Source organism: Canis lupus, chromosome 6, assembly GCF_011100685.1.
Source record: "Canis lupus familiaris isolate Mischka breed German Shepherd chromosome 6, alternate assembly UU_Cfam_GSD_1.0, whole genome shotgun sequence".
Classification (NCBI taxonomy): Eukaryota; Metazoa; Chordata; class Mammalia; order Carnivora; family Canidae; genus Canis; species Canis lupus.
This window is the reverse complement of record NC_049227.1, coordinates 27,963,465-27,980,453: the sequence shown is the minus strand read 5'-3', so window position 1 is coordinate 27,980,453 and position 16,989 is coordinate 27,963,465. Positions and strand designations below refer to the sequence as shown.

At 44.7% G+C, this 16,989-nt stretch overlaps 1 long non-coding RNA gene across 3 annotated transcripts in view; it reads left to right on the top strand.

Moving 5' to 3' along the window:
• The window catches only part of LOC102154922, a 36,672-nt gene that overhangs the window by 1,424 nt on the left and 18,259 nt on the right, over positions 1-16,989 (top strand). For 2 of the 3 annotated variants that reach the window (XR_005360891.1, XR_005360892.1), the window contains exon 2: positions 5,129-5,300. This is a non-coding gene — a long non-coding RNA (uncharacterized LOC102154922). Of the gene's footprint in view, positions 1-478; positions 837-5,128; positions 5,301-16,989 lie in introns of all 3 variants that reach the window. The other variant, XR_005360893.1, reaches the window with a different exon arrangement.

The following is a 16,989-nucleotide window of genomic DNA, read 5'->3' as shown; positions in this document are numbered from 1 at the left end:
TACAGTGTACTAGACACTCTCTTTCGTATGGATATTTTACTCCTTCTAACCAGGGCTGCCTTGCACAGCTGTCCATATTGGGTACTGCACAACTCCAGGGAGAACCATCTGCAGCACAGTCTGTGACTAGCACCCCTTGGAATTGTGCAGTGTACAACCTCTGCTGCAATATGGGCTAGTCCCATTTCCAATGGACTGTAAGTTAGGTGATGTTATATCCCCTACCCCTTTTTAAATTTTTTTTAATAGATGAAGGAATAGACACAGAGAGGGTAGGCAACTTGCCCAAGATAGCATAGCTAGTTGATGAGAGAATTCTAACTCAAACCCAGGTCAAGTTAATTCACTTTTGTTTTTATCCTTTAGCTGTTTGTTGGTTAAAGTATTCTCTAGGATAAGTTCAGTTGCATTTATATCTCAGACTTGGAATGTGGATGAGTGGTCTCATATTATTGGTCTTGTCTCTCCCAACTCTTAGCACAGTACCGGTATCCATTGGGCATTTGGCAGCAGCTTGTTGAATTGAATTGGCAGTGGACAGAGTGGCTGCGCTCCATGAAGAAAACCTCATCCAGGAGGCTGGACAGAGGGAAAAGGATTTGGAGAGGAATGGGTGTTTTCTGGCTCCTGGTAGAAATAAATCCATCAATATGCTTTGAACTTGTTGATAAAAAGGCTGGTTTCTGCAGACATCACCAAACCTTGAGAACTTCCTGGGAGCCAGCCAGCGTCTTGATGGAGCACACAGCCAGGCCTGTCTGGCTACTTGGTGGAGACTTGTTTATCACATTGGTGTATCCTCCACTGTCCCTAAAGTGCAGTAGGAACCCAACAATGTGTGTGGAATGGGATTGAAAATAGAATTGTATATTTGTGGGGAAATGTTTCCCTGAGACGCTTATCTGGGGGAAGATAGGGTCTGGGGACTGCAAATTCACCCGAAGGTAGAAAAACCCATTTGTAAGACACTAGAGAGATTTGCTGTTCCTTTCTGAAATTGGGCTTTCTGTGTTTGACCACTGTTTTAAGTATATTTGAATTAAAAGCAAACATTTACATGTTAGAAGAGTTTACATTAAAAATCCCGATTTTGAGCTCCTCTTAAACATCAGACTGTGGAAAAAAAAGTCAGACTGTGGACCTGCATTCGTGTAGGGCAGTAATCAGCTGGAGGTGAGAAGCAGCTGCCCCCTTTAGCTAGAACATGGGCTGTTTGGTTGGCCACTACTCCTTATGGTGTTATGCCCAGACTGCTCCCTTCATTTCTGCTAGTGACTAACCCTTACAGACTTTTGAGTTTGGGAATCAGAGTGTAGACTGGAAGATCAGCTGTTTTTGGTTTTCACTATAGCTTGATTTTTTATTACCTATAGAGGGAGTCACAAAGATTGAATAGTTTCTGATTCCTTTTTGGAGACGGAGCCCAAGTAGAGGTTACACCACATGAGGCCACGTGGCAGGGCAGTGAATCAGGTGTCTTTTTCCTTGTAGACCACAAGAACAGCTTCTGCTGTTTTTGACTTGGCCTTCGGGGAACTCAGAGCCACATTTTCAGACCTAGTAACTGGCCTGCCGACCTATAAATCTTTTTTCTACCTTCCGTCCCCTACTTTTCCTGTCTTTAGACCCCTTATTTTAAATTCTTTTTCTCCAAGTCCAGATTTAAAATTCATATTTAGTAATTTTGTCATATATCTTCTTGGAGTCTACTGTGAGTTCTGTGTGGGTAGTGAATGAATAAATAAAATGTAATGAATTTTAAAATTCCAGGAAGGGCCTGAGTCACATGCCAAGCTTCACACTGGATGATTGTCATAGACTCAGGATGGGGCTCCCTCCTAACCAATTGCCAATTTTTTCTTTCTTTCTTTTTTCTTTTTCTCTAGCCTTTGCCAACAATACATTTTGCTCTCCTGGCATCGAAGTGGCCCGGGCTGATAGCTTCAGCCTTGAATGGCTCTGAGGAGTTATTCCGGGGCTGGGGAGTGGGGGAGGTATCGGCCAACTCCATCGTCAGGCTGTACGGGTGGAGGTGGATTGGAGACAACTTTACTACCTGCCTGGCATCTGGGGCTTGGTTGGAGAAAGAATTCTAAGCCCTCCTGACTTCAATTCTTTCTTCTGCAGTGGCACCAATATGGGCCTTCCTGCAGAGATCTAGAGAGAACATTTCCAGCCAGGAGTTTCTGGCTTGTTTGATTTTGAGCTGTTCCCTCATATCCCCGTTTCTATCTCATCTCCCCCTGGTCTATAGACACTTTTTAAAGAAACAGTTGCAAGGCAAAATCAAATCCAGAAATTCAAAGCAGAGGGGCCATTTTAATTTATTTGGGCCATTCCAAGGTAGGGAAGTAAGCTCACATCTTTTGAGCTCTTACTCTGTACCAGCCATCGTGCTATGTGCTTAGCTTGAGTGCCTGCTGCTCTTTCATTTCAGAATAAGTTAGAAATGGCTTAGCAGACGTGGCATGCCATGATCCTGGCGGCATCTCCCTTGCTTCCTCCAGCCGAACTGGCCTCACTTCAACAACCCGCCGCCCCAGGACAAGTCCAGTCGTCCCTAGCCTTTCTACGTTTGCACATACTGGTGCTCTCTATACCAGGAAGGCTTATCCCTCCTGCTCTTTGCTTGGCTGCCTCCTTCATACCCTGGATCTTGGCTGACATATCCTTTGAGGCCTTCTCTGATGCTCAAGTAGATGAGTATCTCACAGAAACCTTCTTCCTTCACAGAACTCTTCAACCACTTTAAATTTTTTTATATGTGATTTTTTTTTTTTTACAAATCTGTTCCTTTTGTTCTGCCATAAGTCTGTTTTTTCCATTATATTATCTGCTTTATGGAGGCAGAATCATGTGTGTTATGTCTTGCTATATGCCTATGTGCCTAACACATAGGTGCTCATTAAAAATTTGCTGAATGAAGGGACATTCAGTTCAGTCCCATAATTTGAGTGTTATCATTGTTGTAATTATTATTAACAGCTACTATTTACCAGGCACTGACTATGTGCCAGGCACCATGCTGATGTTTTATGTTTAACATCTCATCCAATTCCCCCAGTGATCCCAGGAGGGTGGGTCACGTTATCCCCATTCTTCAGAAGAGGCTCAGGACTTTCTTCTCAAAGCCACCCAACTAGTTAGTATTGAGCTGGGATCTGGATTCAGGTTTTTCAGTGCCAAAGCTGGGATCTCTTCACTCGTCTGCTGTGTTTCTTTGCAGAGGAGGAGTCCTCCTCTACTGCCAGGACTTGTTTGATGTTCACTGAGGCATGTGAAGGGATGGAGGGATGGGCTTGCCCCAGGTGGGAACACCGTTTACGCATCAGCCAGGCAGAAAGGCGGAGGGAGAGGTAGGAGAAAGGATCTTGCTCCATATAGCCGGGCTAGCAGGATGAATTGGTCGAGGGCTGGGCTCTGGTTGGTTTCACATCAGCTCTCTTAGCTCAGGCTACCGTGACACAATACCGTAAACTGAGTAGACATTTATTGTTCACAGCTCTAGAGGCTGGAAGCCCAAGATCAGGGTAGCAGCATGGTCAGGTGCTAGTGAGAACTCTGTTTCTGGCTTGCAAATGGCTGCCTTCTTGCTGTGTCCTCACATGGTGGAGCGAAAGAGGGGGAGGGAGGGATCTCTTCCTTTTCTGACAAGGACACAGTCCTATTTGATTAGGGCCTCACCTTTATGACCTCATTAACCTTAATTACCTCCTAAATTCTTTTTCCAGATAGAGTTACACGGGGATTAGGGCTTCAGCATATGAATTTTGGGAGAACATAATTCAGTCCCTAGCAAGACCACAGGGGGCTTTTGGGAGCATGGGCTTTGGAGCCAAACATAGCCTCAAACCCTACCTGGCCATTTCCTAGTGTTGGACTCTAATTTTTCCATTTCCCTGGCTGTGATTTGGGGATATCACGATCTGTCCTGCGTGCCTCATAGAATGCTAAGGAGTAAGTGGTATAACATATATGAAAATGCACTTCTTTGTATTACCTATTGTCATTATCATTGCTCTTGAGCAAGCCAAGTGTAATTTCTTTCTCTTTTCTGCCCACCCTTGAGTTGTTTGGAAGTTATTTTTAAAAATCTTTGAAATGTCCTTTTCTGTATTTGGCGAAAGCAAAATGGAAATTGATAGCATTGTCACCGCGGGAGCCCCCCTCCCTCCGGCTGCCTGCCTAGGGGAACAACTTGGGGAAGACGTGGAGGTTTCTGTTGAGGCAGCTGGTTTGTTACTGCGGGTGTGTTTTCTGCAAGACCTGACCAGCTCTTGTCTAAAGCAGTTTCTCCTTTTCTTGTTCCTCCTCTGTGTCACATCTGGATTCAGAAATCCAGGCAGCAGAAGTTCAGAACCCACTCTGGCCATGTCCATCTGCAAAAACCCTCCAATATTCTTTCCACCCCAGGGCATTTGCATGCGCTCTTCTCGCTGCCTAGAACTCTACCACCTTCTGTCATGGTTATCCCCTTCATTGACATCTCTGTCCAAGTGTTACCTTCTTAGAGGTCCCTTCCCTGACCCCCAGTTGAAAATAATTCCCCTCTGCTGTTGAGTCATGGGCATAACCTCAGTTAGGGTTACTGGAGAAAAACAGGATACCCAGGTAAGTTTGAATTTTGGGTAAACACCAAAAATTTTCTAGTATTGCATGGGATTCTTATTGATTGTGTATCTGAATTTCAAATTTAACTGGATGTCCTGTATTTGCCTATTGTGGCAGCCCTGCCTTCAAAGACACGTGTTAAGTGAATGAATGGGAAGCTCTTGGCCCAGAGCCTGGCACCCAGCAGGCTCGAGGTAAATTGTAGCTGCCATCTTCATCCTCCTCTTCCTCCTCCTAATTGCTTCTTGGAACTACAGTCTCCTTGGTCCCTTCCCTCTTTGGAGACAGGCAAGAAAATGTTTCCTACCAGAGGGCCATCACCTGGCTCCTTAGAATAGTATAAAATATTCTCTGCCGCAGCTTTGGAATCCGATTGCAGTGCCTGTTTGGCAGGGAAACGCAGTGAGTTATCACAGAGCGTTCCCTCCAGCGCTGGGTCATGCAAATATTTATTGCAAGCGTTAAATAATAAATGGAACAGCCTGCCCAATGGTAAATCTGTCATGTTTGGTTTCAGCCAGAAGTTGTGACGGCTCTGGAATTGCTGCCCGATCCATTGCCTCCGCCTGCCCTCCAGAGGGGCAAGGCAAACATCCGAGTTCTCCAGGGCTGAATCGGCAGGGCTGATGAGACAGCTGGATGCCAGAGGGGGCGGCGGGGGATGCTCAGCCAGGCATGCAAGCTGGCAGGTAAGGCCGGGCTGTGGCCCAGGAACCAAAGCCGACGAGATGCCAGGCAGGCCCAGACCCTGGCCATCATGCTGCTGCCATGGTTCTCAGGGGGCACCGTCTCATTGTCCACATCTTGAGTGATCTTGCAGTATCTCCCTTGATGCTCATGTCAGCTTTACTCTGCCTGACTGGCAAGCTTTTGAAAAGAGTTAACTTCCCACCCACTTTTCTAGAATGAGCCAGTGAGTAAAGAGAGGAATGAGACCTTGTGTCAGATGCTTAGATGCAAGAGCCCCTGCGTGCACTGAGGGCTCTCAAACTTACCCTCTCCTCTGTCTCTGGTGTTACAATATCGAACTTAAACACGTGGGTTCTTGAGCCAGACAGATCTGAGTTGGAATCCTGTCTCTGCACTTATAAGTTTTACAACCTTGGGCAAGCCACATCACCTCCTGGAGCCTCTGTTTCTTCAGCCATAAGATTGGGGAAATGATGGTGCTCATTTCCTAGAGTTGTTTTGAGGATTCAGTGAGATTATGTAGGTGAAAAACTTAGTCCTGTGCCTGGGACCTGGTGATGTTTGCCAAATGTTAGCTCTAGTGGTGAATAAGGGACCAGAGAAAAGACCTTGCCCAGACCCACAGTCAGGGCTGCTTCAGTCAACTAGGCATGTGTAAATCCCTTCTTGGTGTATGGGGTGAATGGGCACACAGTTACACAGTGGTGGAATTCAGGCTCTGCCCTGGGGTTTTATGGCTCTAAAACAGTGCTCTTCTTCTTATCCTGGGTCTGCCCTATCCACTGGCCCATATGCTGACCCCAGCCCTTGTGTCCTGGGATTGGTGGTGTCCTTGCAATGGGGGGGAGTGGAGTTAGAGCCCTGAGTGAGGCTGCACAGAGTGGAAATATCACGTAGGACAGTTTGGCTTCCACCTACTACAAACCCAGCTTGAAGAGGCTTACACAATGGCAATTATAGTTTCACAGAAGGTGATCCTGTAGTTTGTGAACCTAGTGGTACACAACATTAGTTATGTAATGGTGGATCCACTCTCTTTCTACCATTTCCCATTTTTTCTACCATCTGTAACAGGTTGCTCTTATCTTCACAGTCTCAAGATGGTATAGAAAGGGGAGAAGAGGGTGCCACTCTTTCACTTGCCCCTTTTTTCTTTTTAAATTTATTTATTTATTCATTAGAGATAGAGAGAGAGAGAGGCGGAGACGCAGGCTCCATGCAAGGAACCTGACGTGGGACTTGATTCTGGGACTCCAGGGTCATGCCCTGGGCTGAAGGCAGGTACTAAACCACTGAGCCACTCAGGGACCCCCACTTCCCTGGTTTCTGATCACTGCCCCACAAGCTCCCTGTGACCTCCTCCTTGAGTCTTATTGGTCAGAACTGCATCACATGTCCTTTTCTCAGCCAATCACTGGTAGGGACAGTGGAATTTATCATGACTGGCTTAGACCAACAGTTCTCAAAGTGTTATAGTGTGGTCCCCAACTATATGGGGACCACCACCAACATCATCAGCTTTACCTGGGAGCTGGTTAGAAATGCACATTCTCTGCCACTGCTCCACCCCCCCCCCGCCCCCCCTCCCCCAGGAAACTCTGAGCTGAGGCCCACAATCTGTATTTGAAAAAGTCCTCCAGGTAATTCTGATGGACACAGAGTTTTAAAAACTCTGGCTTCGCGGGGAGTTGGAGCAGGACCCAGGAGGGCGGGGATGCCCTCGGGTTCCCGGGGACAGTAACAGAGCAACTGCGCGCCCAGGAGAGTGCGCCGAGCTCCCCAAGGGCTGCAGCGCGCACGGCGGGACCCGGAGCAGCTGAAGGGGCTCGGGCGGCGGCTCCGCGGAGGGGGCTGCGCGGCCCCGGGAGCAGCTCGGAGGGGCTCGGGCAGAGGAAGAGGCTCCGTGCGGAGGGGCCTGCGCGGTTCCAGGAGCAGCTCGGAGGGGCTCGGGCGGCGGCTCCACGGAGGGGGCTGCGCGGCCCGGGAGCGCGAATCCAACAGCGCAGGCTCCGGAGCACAGGGCGCCGGGACACAGCCCAGGATCCCGCCTCCCCCCGGGACAGGCAGAGGCCGGGAGGGCCCAGGACAGCGAGGACGCTCCTGCCCCAGCTGAGCACATCAGCGGCCCCGCCCCGGAGCCTCCAGGCCCTGCAGACGGAGTTCCGGCCGGAGCTGAATCCAGGTTTCCAGAGCTGCCCCGCCACTAGGGCTGTTCCTCCTGCGGCCTCACGGGGTAAACAACCCCCACCGAGCCCTGCACCAGGCAGGGGCACAGCAGCTCCCCCAACTGCTAACACCTGAAAATCAGCACAACAGGCCCCTCCCCCAGAACACCAGCTAGACGGACAACTTCCAGGAGAAGCCAAGGGACTTAAAGAACACAGAATCAGAAGATACTCCCCGGTGGTTCTTTTTTTGTTTGTTTGTTTTTGTTTTTGTTTTTGTTTTGTTTTGCTTTTTGATTTGTTTCCTTCCCCCACCCCCTTTTTTTCTCCTTTCTTTTTCTTTCTCTTTTTTTTTTTTTCGTTTTTTTTTTTTCTTTTTCTTCCCTTTTTTTTCTCTTTCTCTTTTCTTTCCTTCTTTCTCTCCTCTCTTTTTCTCTTTTTCCCAATACAACTTGCTTTTGGCCACTCTGCACTGAGCAAAATGACTAGAAGGAAAACCTCACCTCAAAAGAAAGAATCAGAAACAGTCCTCTCTCCCACAGAGTTACAAAATCTGGATTACAATTCAATGTCAGAAAGCCAATTCAGAAGCACTATTATACAGCTACTGGTGGCTCTAGAAAAAAGTATAAAGGACTCAAGAGACTTCATGACTGCAGAATTTAGAGCTAATCAGGCAGAAATTAAAAATCAATTGAATGAGATGCAATCCAAACTAGAAGTCCTAACGACGAGGGTTAACGAGGTGGAAGAACGAGTGAGTGACCTAGAAGACAAGTTGATAGCAAAGAGGGAAACTGAGGAAAAAAGAGACAAACAATTAAAAGACCATGAAGATAGATTAAGGGAAATAAACGACAGCCTGAGGAAGAAAAACCTACGTTTAATTGGGGTTCCCGAGGGCGCCGAAAGGGACAGAGGGCCAGAATATGTATTTGAACAAATTCTAGCTGAAAACTTTCCTAATCTGGGAAGGGAAACAGGCATTCAGATCCAGGAAATAGAGAGATCCCCCCCTAAAATCAATAAAAACCGTTCAACACCTCGACATTTAATTGTGAAGCTTGCAAATTCCAAAGATAAGGAGAAGATCCTTAAAGCAGCAAGAGACAAGAAATCCCTGACTTTTATGGGGAGGAGTATTAGGGTAACAGCAGACCTCTCCACAGAAACCTGGCAGGCCAGAAAGGGCTGGCAGGATATATTCAGGGTCCTAAATGAGAAGAACATGCAACCAAGAATACTTTATCCAGCAAGGCTCTCATTCAAAATGGAAGGAGAGATAAAGAGCTTCCAAGACAGGCAGCAACTAAAAGAATATGTGACCTCCAAACCAGCTCTGCAAGAAATTTTAAGGGGGACTCTTAAAATTCCCCTTTAAGAAGAAGTTCAGTGGAACAGTCCACAAAAACAAAGACTGAATAGATATCATGATGACACTAAACTCATATCTCTCAATAGTAACTCTGAATGTGAACGGGCTTAATGACCCCATCAAAAGGCGCAGGGTTTCAGACTGGATAAAAAAGCAGGACCCATCTATTTGCTGTCTACAAGAGACTCATTTTAGACAGAAGGACACCTACAGCCTGAAAATAAAAGGTTGGAGAACCATTTACCATTCGAATGGTCCTCAAAAGAAAGCAGGGGTAGCCATCCTTATATCAGATAAACTAAAATTTACCCCAAAGACTGTAGTGAGAGATGAAGAGGGACACTATATCATACTTAAAGGATCTATTCAACAAGAGGACTTAACAATCCTCAATATATATGCTCCGAATGTGGGAGCTGCCAAATATATAAATCAATTATTAACCAAAGTGAAGAAATACTTAGATAATAATACACTTATACTTGGTGACTTCAATCTAGCTCTTTCTATACTCGATAGGTCTTCTAAGCAAAACATCTCCAAAGAAACGAGAGCTTTAAATGATACACTGGACCAGATGGATTTCACAGATATCTACAGAACTTTACATCCAAACTCAACTGAATACACATTCTTCTCAAGCGCACATGGAACTTTCTCCAGAATAGACCACATATTGGGTCACAAATCGGGTCTGAACCGATACCAAAAGATTGGGATTGTCCCCTGCATATTCTCGGACCATAATGCCTTGAAATTAGAACTAAATCACAACAAGAAGTTTGGAAGGACCTCAAACACATGGAGGTTAAGGACCATCCTGCTAAAAGATAAAAGGGTCAACCAGGAAATTAAGGAAGAATTAAAAAGATTCATGGAAACTAATGAGAATGAAGATACAACCGTTCAAAATCTTTGGGATGCAGCAAAAGCAGTCCTAAGGGGGAAATACATCGCAATACAAGCATCCATTCAAAAACTGGAAAGAACTCAAATACAAAAGCTAACCTTACACATAAAGGAGCTAGAGAAAAAACAGCAAATAGATCCTACACCCAAGAGAAGAAGGGAGTTAATAAAGATTCGAGCAGAACTCAACGAAATCGAGACCAGAAGAACTGTGGAACAGATCAACAGAACCAGGAGTTGGTTCTTTGAAAGAATTAATAAGATAGATAAACCATTAGCCAGCCTCATTAAAAAGAAGAGAGAGAAGACTCAAATTAATAAAATCATGAATGAGAAAGGAGAGATCACTACCAACACCAAGGAAATACAAACGATTTTAAAAACATATTATGAACAGCTCTACGCCAATAAATTAGGCAATCTAGAAGAAATGGACGCATTCCTGGAAAGCCACAAACTACCAAAACTGGAACAGGAAGAAATAGAAAACCTGAACAGGCCAATAACCAGGGAGGAAATTGAAGCAGTCATCAAAAACCTCCCAAGACACAAGAGTCCAGGGCCAGATGGCTTCCCAGGAGAATTTTATCAAACGTTTAAAGAAGAAATCATACCTATTCTCCTAAAGCTGTTTGGAAAGATAGAAAGAGATGGAGTACTTCCAAATTCGTTCTATGAAGCCAGCATCACCTTAATTCCAAAGCCAGACAAAGACCCCGCCAAAAAGGAGAATTACAGACCAATATCCCTGATGAACATGGATGCAAAAATTCTCAACAAGATACTGGCCAATAGGATCCAACAGTACATTAAGAAAATTATTCACCATGACCAAGTAGGATTTATCCCTGGGACACAAGGCTGGTTCAACACCCGTAAAACAATCAATGTGATTCATCATATCAGCAAGAGAAAAACCAAGAACCATATGATCCTCTCATTGGATGCAGAGAAAGCATTTGACAAAATACAGCATCCATTCCTGATTAAAACTCTTCAGAGTGTAGGGATAGAGGGAACATTCCTCGACATCTTAAAAGCCATCTATGAAAAGCCCACAGCAAATATCATTCTCAATGGGGAAGCACTGGGAGCCTTTCCCCTAAGATCAGGAACAAGACAGGGATGTCCACTCTCACCACTGCTATTCAACATAGTACTGGAAGTCCTAGCCTCAGCAATCAGACAACAAAAAGACATTAAAGGCATTCAAATTGGCAAAGAAGAAGTCAAACTCTCTCTCTTCGCCGATGACATGATACTCTACATAGAAAACCCAAAAGTCTCCACCCCAAGATTGCTAGAACTCATACAGCAATTCGGTAGCGTGGCAGGATACAAAATCAATGCCCAGAAGTCAGTGGCATTTCTATACACTAACAATGAGACTGAAGAAAGAGAAATTAAGGAGTCAATCCCATTTACAATTGCACCCAAAAGCATAAGATACCTAGGAATAAACCTCACCAAAGATGTAAAGGATCTATACCCTCAAAACTATAGAACACTTCTGAAAGAAATTGAGGAAGACACAAAGAGATGGAAAAATATTCCATGCTCATGGATTGGCAGAATTAATATTGTGAAAATGTCAATGTTACCCAGGGCAATATACACGTTTAATGCAATCCCTATCAAAATACCATGGACTTTCTTCAGAGAGTTAGAACAAATTATTTTAAGATTTGTGTGGAATCAGAAAAGACCCCGAATAGCCAGGGGAATTTTAAAAAAGAAAACCATATCTGGGGGCATCACAATGCCAGATTTCAGGTTGTACTACAAAGCTGTGGTCATCAAGACAGTGTGGTACTGGCACAAAAACAGACACATAGATCAGTGGAACAGAATAGAGAATCCAGAAGTGGACCCTGAACTTTATGGGCAACTAATATTCGATAAAGGAGGAAAGACTATCCATTGGAAGAAAGACAGTCTCTTCAATAAATGGTGCTGGGAAAATTGGACATCCACATGCAGAAGAATGAAACTAGACCACTCTCTTTCACCATACACAAAGATAAACTCAAAATGGATGAAAGATCTAAATGTGAGACAAGATTCCATCAAAATCCTAGAGAAGAACACAGGCAACACCCTTTTTGAACTCGGCCATAGTAACTTCTTGCAAGATACATCCACAAAGGCAAAAGAAACAAAAGCAAAAATGAACTATTGGGACTTCATCAAGATAAGAAGCTTTTGCACAGCAAAGGATACAGTCAACAAAACTCAAAGACAACCTACAGAATGGGAGAAGATATTTGCAAATGACATATCAGATAAAGGGCTAGTTTCCAAGATCTATAAAGAACTTATTAAACTCAACACCAAAGAAACAAACAATCCAATCATGAAATGGGCAAAAGACATGAACAGAAATCTCACAGAGGAAGACATAGACATGGCCAACATGCATATGAGAAAATGCTCTGCATCACTTGCCATCAGGGAAATACAAATCAAAACTACAATGAGATACCACCTCACACCAGTGAGAATGGGGAAAATTAACAAGGCAGGAAACAACAAATGTTGGAGAGGATGCGGAGAAAAGGGAACCCTCTTACACTGTTGGTGGGACTGTGAACTGGTGCAGCCACTCTGGAAAACTGTGTGGAGGTTCCTCAAACAGTTAAAAATATACCTGCCCTACGACCCAGCAATTGCACTGTTGGGGATTTACCCCAAAGATACAAATGCAATGAAACGCCGGGACACCTGCACCCCGATGTTTCTAGCAGCAATGGCCACTATAGCCAAACTGTGGAAGGAGCCTCGGTGTCCAACGAAAGATGAATGGATAAAGAAGATGTGGTTTATGTATACAATGGAATATTACTCAGCTATTAGAAATGACAAATACCCACCATTTGCTTCAACGTGGATGGAACTGGAGGGTATTATGCTGAGTGAAGTAAGTCAGTCAGAGAAGGACAAACATTATATGTTCTCATTCATTTGGGGAATATAAATAATAGTGAAAGGGAAAATAAGGGAAGGGAGAAGAAATGTGTGGGAAATATCAGAAAGGGAGACAGAACGTAAAGACTGCTAACTCTGGGAAACGAACTAGGGGTGGTAGAAGGGGAGGAGGGCGGGGGGTGGGAGTGAATGGGTGACAGGCACTGGGTGTTATTCTGTATGTTAGTAAATTGAACACCAATAAAAAAAAAAATCAGGAAAAAAAAATAAATAAAAATAAAAACTCTGGCTTGAACCGGAGATCTTTTCCTGTGAAGAACCAGATAGTAAATATTTTAGCCTTGCAGCCACAGCTTGTAGTAACTACTCAGCTCTGCTGTTGTAATTCAAAAGCAGCCATATATAGTACATAAGTGAACAAGCCTATTTATGGACACTGAGACTTGAATTTAATATATATATATGTATATATATAAAATACATATATATATGACTTTTAAATTTAACTTTTAAATTTTAGGAAATATTATACTTTTGATCTTTTCCAACTGCTCAAAAATGTACAAGTCATTTTCAGCTCCTGGACCACAGAAAAGCAGATGGCTGTCCAGGTTTAGCCTACAGGCCATGACTAAAACTGATTGAGATTCAACTCCTGAAACTGGGGAGGGCCTTCCTTCTTTTGAAACACAGAGAGCCCGTTTCTTAAGGAAGTTGGAATTTGATTTATATGGAAGAAGGGGCATGTAGTTCTTGTGTGTTCCCTTGCAGTGTTTGCCATAGTAGGGCTCCCAGTATTGGTCAGCAGAACCATTCCTGGCAAGAGCCAACTTAATATCTTGCTTTTAAAGTCTTGACTTAGTTTTATTTCTTAGGCAGATTTTTCACATGTTTACTGAAGACAGTCTTTCCTGTCCTTGAAAGCCTAGACATAATCCATTTTTGTATCTGAAACTGCATCTCCTCTTCCCAGGCAGCATCAGAGCCTGGAAAGGTAGCAGTACATGTGTTCGGGACACTGTTTCAAGCTTCTCACACGTTCTTTGTGATCCTCTGAGATGGAAATCTGACTGTACTTTTGTAGGTGGGCAACTGAGCAAGCAGGTATCAAGGAGGTTAGATGTCCAGCATCTAGAGCTGCATGACACTTACCCTTTTCTGCTACTTTATGCCAGTTCTTTGGGCTGCTCTTTGGGGGGGTCACTGACCTCCCCCTTTCCTTAGGAAAAGATAGTGAACATGGCAGCAATAATCATAAATTGCCAACATGTGATTAAATGCCATCTTCCAGATGCCATCCTAAGCCGTTCATATACATTACCTCCTTGAATGTAGATCTGCATTACAGGTAAAGAAACCAAGGCACCTAGAGGTGAAGTAAGCCACGGTCACCACCAGTGAGTGGGTGGCTACCCATGGGCCCCAGAGCCCAAGCCTGATTAATTAGTAGGAGGAGGCCTGTTATTAAATTAGAAGGGAAATAAGTAAATCAGAGAAAGACAGTTATCTTATGATTTCATCCATATGTAAAATTTAGGAAACAAAACAGAGGAGCATAGGGGAGGGGAAGGGAACATAAGATAAGATGAAATCAGAGGGAGACAAACCATCAGGGACTCATAATCATAGGAAACAAACTGAGGGTTGCTGGAGGCGTAGGGTGGGGAGATGGAGTAACTGGGTGATGGGTATTAAGGAGGGCATGATGAGCAGTGGGTATTATATAAGACTGATGAATCACTGACCTCTACCTCTGAAACAAATACTCTATATGTTAATTGAATTTAAACAAAATTAAATTAAATTTGCAATAATGAATATGGAGACCACTTTAACTCTGCCATTATCCACTCCCCTACCCCCTGCTCTGGGTCTTTTGGACTTGGACATAATGGTTTAATTTTGCTTTTTTTGCTTTTTGCCTGACTACTTGATGTCTTGTACCTCTTTTAAAGAAATATACCTTTAAATTTTTGAATCAGCTCTGCAGAGCCCTGTCTATATTAAGACGATAGACGGGAAAGGGGAACACTGTGTTGTTTTCCTCTCTGGGTCACAGAATAGAGAATTGAAGTTTCTGGGATTTGGCACATGCCATGGACTGAATTGTGTCCCCTCGAAGCCCTGACCCCTAGCATAAAGGTATTTGGAGGTGAAACCTTTGGGAAATAATTAGATTTAGATGAGGCCATGAGGGGATTAGTGCCCTTATAATAGTAAGAGAGACCAGAACCCTCTCTTTCTCTACCATGTGAGGGTACAGTGAGAAGATGGCCATCTGTAAGCCAGGAAGAGAGCTCTCCACAGAAGTTGGCCATGCTGGTGCCCTGATCTTGGACTTCCAGCCTTCAGAGCTGCGAGGAAACAGACCTCTGTTGTTTGAGCCATTCTGTGGTATTTTTATTGTAGCAGCCCAAGATGAGTAAGAGCATGGGAATCTGGCCCTGCTGGAAATGTCACCTCTCAGAAAAAAGGGTGAAAGGTGACAAGGTCAAAGCTGCCCAGTTCTGTGCCCTCCACCCCTCATCACCGCCAGCTTCTCCAGATAAGGGGTGCACCTGATGTGGAGATGAGAAAGATTGGAATTCATGAGAGGAGCCTTGGGAAGTTAGAGCAAACAGAGCATCATAGGTAATGGCTGTCTCCCTAGAACTTTCTGTACTTGAGGCACGAGGCTACAGGTTCCAGGAAACTATGGTTTAAGGCACAGTGTTGTTTTTCTTCTATCACAAGATGTCTGGAAATGGGGCGCTTGGGGTTGTTTCTGTGGCTCTGGTTAGCATCCCTGAGACTCCTGGCCTTCCTCTTGAGGCCTTAAGATGGCTGCTGTGGTGCTCACCTCATGTCTTCATCCAGTGAGGTCAACGGGCAGGATAGGGAGGTGATTGAGTGAGTGGAGGCAAGGAGAAGCAATCAGATTGCTGCATTAACAAATTACTCCAAAATCCAGCTGTTCTTAAAAGAACAGACATTCAATATCTGTGGCAATCAGGACTCAGAAGCAGTTTAGCCGGGTGGTTCTTGTTCTGGGTGTCTTGTGAGGGTTCAGTCAAGTTGTTGGCCAGGGCCGCAGTCTTCAGAAGGCTTGACTGGGGCGGGAGGATATGCTCCAAGACGCCTCACACACATGGCTGGCAAGTTGGTGCTAGCTGTCCGCTGCAGACCTCTCTCCTCTGTATGTGGGCCTCTCCACAGAGCATGTGAGCGCTGGCTCCTCACAGTGTGGCAGCCATGTACCCCAGAGTGAGCGATCGAGAGAGCACAAGGAGGAAGCTGCAGTGGCTCTCATGGTCTAATCTTGGAAGTCACACATTGTCACCTCTGCCATGTTGTGTTCATTGCAAGTGAGCCACTAAACATAGCCCACACTCAGGAAGAGGGGAGTTAGATATCATCTTTTGAAGGGAGGTGCATTGGAGAACTTGTGTACATATTTTAAAATCACAGCACTCCTTATCAACCCATCTCTTACCAGAAGGGGAAGATCTTTCCCAGGGGCCCCCCTCCCTCAGATGCCCCTTCTGTCTTAGCAGCTAGCTCTGGATTCCATTCCCACCCACAAGGGACTAATCCACCATTCCTGAGAGAAGACTCTCTGAACTGAACTGGGTGGAGTTCTTTTAATTAACAAGAAGAATTAGGGTGGACAAGATGGCTTTTGGGTGCCTATTGACAACCTCTGCTGCGTATTTTTACATTTTTATCTCTAACAACCTTGTAAAAGTTTGCTGACTACCCATAATTTGCAAATAAAGAAACTGTGTTTCCCAGAAGTAAGTAATCCCTCTTAGGTCACACAGCAAATAAGGCGGGAGAACCCAGGTCCATATAGCTCCAAAGCTTTCAGTCTTTTGTCTATACTATCAAAACAGTGATTCTTAACTGTGGGGAGGCAGTGGGGACTATGACCCACAGGGGGCTTTTGGCAATGTTTAGGGACATTTTTGGTTGTCACCACTGGGGGTGCTATTGGTATTTAGTGAGTAGAGGCCAGAGATGCCAGTCACTATCCTATAGTGCGCAGGAACCCCCACAAAGGATGATCTGACCTAAAATGTGATTAGTGCTAAGTTTGAGAACCCCCGTATTAGAACAAGTTCTTTGAGGGCAAGGATCGTGCTTTCTTTGTCACTTCTTTTTTTTTTTTTTAAGATTTTATTTTTTTATTTATTCATGAGACACACACACACAGGGAAAGAGAGAGAGAGAGAGAGACAGAGACAGAGACACAGGCAGAGGGAGAAGCAGGCTCCATGCAGGGAGCCTGACATGGGACTCAATCCCAGGTCTCCAGGATCAGGCCCTGGGCTGAAG